We start from the raw sequence: 6,053 nt of genomic DNA, 5'->3' as shown, positions 1-6,053 counted from the left end.
CATGAGTCTAGCAGTCACTTTCATATAGCATGCACATATTGCTACCTCATTGCTTGAGTAGAAAGTAGACCTGATTAAAGCCACAATAGTTTTTCTTTTTAGTTGCATTCATTAGGCACAGCACTTTTGGTTAGTTTTTAACTGGGTTTGGGATTAATTCGATTCAGAATGTAAAACAGAAATAGCTGTTTGCTTGCTGATAATAGAACATCCATTCTCATTTACTTGTCAACAGATTGCATATAGTACGACATTTTCATGCCAAAGGTCTTTTTGAATTTGAGAGAAATTCCACCTCCTGAATTCATTGAATTGATCCCAACCTTAGTTTTTACATTATTGTTGATATTTCATCTTGAGTCATGGCCCTTATTCAGCACATGGCAAACAATGTATGAACAATGCAAAAACAACGTTGGTTTTTCAGACATTCTATTTAATATCCCAGCATGACCCAAGTGTGGTCAGAAATCAACATCTTGTGTTGGAACAGTCACCAGTCTAGATGTACATACAAGCTCTATAGTCTATACATTTCATACATATACAGTCTATACATTTCATATCTACCTAACCATCCTAAACGCTTTGCTCTTCTGAACACACACCATGCCCTCGCAGCTAAATACACACCTGTGTATATATATATGTATATATATATATGTGTATATATATATATATATATATATATATAAACAAAATGGATATATGTTTATTTATATGCACTTTTAGAGTGTAGAAAGGGGACTTTTACATGCAGTGTCAAAATACAAGTATGCGTCTCGAATGTGGTGATTATGTAAGCTAGTGGATTTGAACCTGAGATAGGATCCACAGGCAGCCCCACTAACCAGCTGAGCTAAAGGGTCTGACCCGTTAGTAGGTGCTGGTTGACTGTGACGTTCTTTTCTCCATGTGTGCACTTTCCCAGGGTCAAGGCACTGAAATCCCACCCCCATCCCACCTGGTTACAGATTCATAGGGCAGTGAGATCCCACCGTTGCCACCAATGTAACCCAGTGGATTTGAACCTGGGACCATAGGGATCCACAGGCAGCCGCACTAAGCAGCTGAGCTAAAGGGTCCAACCCGTTAGCAGGTGCTGGTTGACTGCGACCGACTCATTTATTATCTCATTATAGTTATATATCGTATATGGCTATCGCGTCCCGCTCTAGCCTAATGAGATACCCCTTATCTCCTAGTACCTACTGTACTCCAATACGAACAACTTAATGCACCCATACCTGATCGGGCCCCGCCCCTATGGAGGCGTAGCCTATATAACCATGACTATGGTCACCAAACACCCTTCCTCTATTTTCGTTCCATCGTATCGGCTGCGTGCACCATATGTAACTAGTAGGATGAAAAGATCAGAGAAGATTCATAATGTTGAAAGCTTACCGGAGGTTGCTGGCCCCTGGCATCTTCGAAGCATGTTTTCAGCGACACGACGGGCCTATGTTGATGTTTCCTCGTCTGATGGCAGCAGACCAAGGTTCAGCTGTGCAAGATTGGCTGTCGGGCCAGCTTGTACCCAGGTAGGCCCTGTGTCTTCAGGCATGGGTATTAGTGTTAGTAATGCTGGTTTGTTTTGTTACACAACCATGTTGTGTGTTGGCACCGGGGGCAGGATGGTTTGGTGAACGTTTCACTGCAGTGACCGGTTTCCAAACGGTCTTGGGCGTGCTGTTAAACATCTAATGCTATGCTACTTGCTAATGCTACATGCTAACACTACTGCTACATGCTAACTGCTACGCTGTTCTAATGTCTCCGCCGTGAGATGTTGTCACTTCTCCCTCCTCTTGCCCGGTTCATCAATGAAGGTCAGTCGGTAGCTGTTGTGGGGGTTTTGCTGAGTCCTATTTACCTTTTTTACGGGTAAATGGGTTGACAACAGGGTAGGCCGTGGCTAGGTACCCTAGCCAGGTACGTTACCTTTGTGTTCCGGCGGGGTCTGTGGAACGGTGTCCCCATCTGGGGCCGATGCGTGAGCTCGGCGGTGTAGCAGTAGAGCTATATTACTGCAGGATGGGACTTAACGGCGGGTTATGGCTCAGCTGGCTAGTTCCTATCCACATTGGCGTCGGGTAGTGGGGCTATGGGTCCAGCCGACATGGTAAACATGTTGCGTGTCTGTGCGCAGGCGGTTGTTGATCTGGGTCCCACATCGCCTCACGCTAGGCTGTAGTAGTGTAGTGGGCTATTGTTTCGTTCTGTCACTGCTATGAGAGTCTGTCTTTGCTACAGCTTTCTCTCCTCTCAACCATTTCATACTGACGGTCAATCGGTATACTGGGGGAGTAGTGCGGGGGGGGCTTTGTTTACCTTTTTTGGTAAATGGGCTAAGCTAGGGCTGGTGTGCTGTTGTGAATATTTTGAATGAAGGCGGGACTAGTTCGCTCTGGTCCGCCTCCCCTTAACGTTGTGTATATGGGTTTGCTCATTCTACAGTATTTTGTGGTTTAGTTCTTTTATTCATTTAACCCTTTCATGGTGCACACCACAGTGGAGGTTGCTGTTTGCAACCACCACTGGTGCTCCGTGTTAACATCAGTCCTTTGTTTTTGACATTGAAACAGTGCCCCGCCCGGGTGGGTCGGCCTGGCGAGTGGCTGGTGGGCTGTTAAAGCCTGTACCGCCATGGTATGGAATTGGCAGCGATTAGAACTGTGTTCGAATTGCTGTTTTTTCTATTAAAAAAAATGGTGTCTGGTGGCGGGGCCTTGAGGGCCAGCCGACGTCGACACATCGCGCAAGGTTGTTGACGTTATTAGCTTTGACCCAGCCGCAAGCTATAACCGCTCAGGGTTCCCCTCTCCGCAGGGGATTTTGGTCTTCTGCTGGAGCGTGGGCGGTATTGTCCTAGGCCCCACACCGCCTCACACCGCGCAGCCAGAAGAAGAGAGAGCACGGCCTCGTCAGCGGCGATGACGAGGCCCTCGACAGGCGGCCATGTTTTCCCCCGCCGGAGGTATCCTGGGCGTTGATTCGACAGGTGTCCACAAGGCTGACAGCCTTGGCGGCCGAGGGATCGGTCATGTAGGATGGGTTCGGCTTGAACAAACAAGCCGTCACCGTCCTGCCGCGAGCAGCCCGCTCTCCGATCACTCCCTTCCCCAACACCAGAGGAAAAAGTGGGCTCTGATTGTTTCCTTTGGCTGCGGGCCGCGTGCCTTCGTTGAAGCGCGGGCGGCCCCACTTTTCGCTTCTCATGGGGACAGGGGCTGACACCCAGTTGATGGCTGAGCCTGGGTCTGTCCGTGAGAATGTTGTGCTGTCAAGCGGCTCCCACACCATAAGCTGTGTTGGTTGAGCCTGGTGTTACGTCTGTCAACTTAAGTGTTGTCAGCAGGGGGGCTCGAAACCTTTTGAGGCACACATTGCGGGCTTCCCCGGCCTCGCCTTCGCCAGGCCAGGTATCATGTTGGTGCCTCCCACTCCTGAAACATTGGCAGTGGTCTCGCAGGCACGCGTGATTTGGGGTGGTAGTAATATCACTGCAGGGCTACGGTGTGTAGGAACCCATGGGGTCCTTACACCTTGCATGTCCGGCTGCAGAACAACTCCTCAGCATGTTCTGGAGGGGTGTTCAGTGGGGGGGCTTTTTTAACCTAGGAAGCCCCCCGTATCAAACCGGCCCTTTCTGTCGGGGTCCCCCCTTGGGTGCGATTGCCTCGTGGGTGGTGTCAGGGTCAGATGTCCCGACACGGAACGCTCTGCTCGCACGGTTCCAGGGTTGGCTACGCACAGCGGGGGGACCGGGCCAACTATCTACAGTTCCTGGCGGACCTGCGCCACATGGTGGCGGGTGCGTTAGGAGTGTCATCACATATGACTACGGCAGTACCATATGTCGAGGTGGATGGAGACAACGCTGAGGCGGGGACTTGTGTTTACACAACCCCACCCGTTTTCAGGTTTGGTACAGACCCTATTGTCAGGGTCTCCAGCAGTGACAGCTCTGGTCAATGAGATCCAATCTCTGTGGACGAAGCAAGCCATCGTTGTGGCGTTCTCCTCCCGGTGTTCTCTGCCTGAGAAATCGGGAGGGGGTGGTGTCAGACCCAGGCTGGACCTGTCCCATGGGAAGGTTCAGCATTTTTTGGATCGTCTCCTACCTGTTGAACACTGTCAGGTGGGGGTCTGGTTCTCCTCCATAGACCTGTAGGATGCGTATGCGCATCTCCGATCTTCCATCCTAGGGCTTACCTACGCTTCCTTTGCAGGGTTAGCGTATGAGTACCAGAGGCTGCCGTTCGGTTTTCTCTGGCTCCCCGCATCTTCACCAAGTGCGTGGAGGCCACACTGGGGCCTCTGCGTCGTCAGGGGTTACGGAGTGTTCTGCCCTGACGACGTTCTGGTCCTTCGCGGTCAAGGTGGATCGTCAGGTCTCGTACCAGGCTGGTCTCTACCAGCCTGGGGTTGCTGTAGACTGGAAGTAGAGTACTCCTCTTCCCAGTCAACAGTTGGAGGGCTGTGGGCATCCCTCTCAGAGCGTGTTGTCAACACGCTCGGGAGGTTCCGTCCTAGGACGGTTACGCCGCTGTCTCACGTCGCGTTTTCACCGACGCCTCCCTCGCTGGTGACACGTCGGGCCAACGCAGTAGGGGGCAGCTGGCAAACCATGCTGCCCGGTCTGCGCTACGTTCAATGTGTTGGTGTTGAAAGCGGTCCTTCTGGTCCACAAATGGTGTTGATCAGGACGGACGATACGACATCAGTGTCGTGTATCGACAGACAGGGAGGAGTACGCTCCCCCCGTCTGCACCAGGCGGCGGGCGGCTGGCTATGGGCGTCCTCCATCTGCGCGGCCTGAGGGCTCCCCACATCCCCGGCAGGGAGAATGTGGGTACAGGTGTACTGTCGCGGGCGGTCCTCATCCTGACGGGTGGGGATTACGTCCGGACATAGCCAGGCAGGTCTGGGACCGATGCCGTGCCGCCTGGGATTCTTCCCCATACATCTGTTAGGTCAGTTGTTGGGACAGGTACGTTGAGGGGCGCAGGTTCTTGATCCTGATGGTGTTACCATCCGGAATGCGCATGCTCCCTCCACTGTCACGCTTACGCGGGCAGATGACGTATGTTCCAAGTGTGGTGTAAGGCGGGGGGCCGGGACTCAGTCTCCTGCCCCCTGGATGCTGTCCTTAGTTACCGCCAGTCTCTCCTTGATAGACTGTCGGCTTCGACGGTGAGGGTATATGCAGCAGCTATATCCTCCTATCATGAGGGGTTTGAGGGGATGTCTTGTTCAGCCACCCTCTTGTGAAGCGTTTCCTGCTTGGCGCTCGACGCGTTAAGCCGGTGCAACGCTCCTGGGCTCCGACTTGGGATCTTCAACTGGTCCTCGGTCGGTTGTCCTTGGCCCCGTTTGAGCCGCTCGAGCAGGTGCCGTTGGAACAGCTGTCGTTCAAGACCGCGTTCTTGCTGGCCGTCACCTCCGCTGACGAGTGGGTGTGCTTTGTGCTCTCTCGGTACGACCAGAGTGCCTGTCTTTCGTTCCGATTGCGGTGCCACTCTGCAGCCTAATCCTGCCTTCGTGCCTGTAAATATCCGGAGTTCTTCCGCTCCAGGGATATTGTGGTTCAGGCGTTTCATCCGCCTCCTCACGGTGGTGAGTTAAATGCGGGCCTTCACCTGTCATGTCCGGTCCGTGCTTTGGGAATTGCCTCAGCCGTACTCAGGACCTCGGGGTCACCGTTCAGCTTTTTGTCTGTCACGGTGGTTCTCATGCCGGTAAGGCACTATCGAACAACGCCTGTCCCATTGGTTGTGCGAGGGCATTGCCCTCTGCTACACGTTGGCTGGGCAGGATCCCCCTGGGGGCGTCAGGGCGCACTCCACTCGTGGGGTGGCTGCCTCTGCCGCTCTCCTGGGTGGGGCCTCGGTGGAGGACATCTGTGCTGCAGCTTCATGGTCCTCCCCGGGCCCCTTTGTAAGGTTTTACCTCATGGACATGACCGGGGGTTCTGTCTCCCAGGCGTTTCTGGGGTCTGTGGCCTTTTCTGCTTCCCGTCCTTTGGTAGGGTAGCAGGAGTGTGTGGG

This window comes from Notolepis coatsorum, assembly GCF_963971535.1.
Source record: "Notolepis coatsorum genome assembly, chromosome: 14".
NCBI lineage: Eukaryota > Metazoa > Chordata > Actinopteri > Aulopiformes > Paralepididae > Notolepis > Notolepis coatsorum.
The sequence above is the reverse complement of the archived record's forward strand: the minus strand, read 5'-3'. Positions refer to the sequence as shown.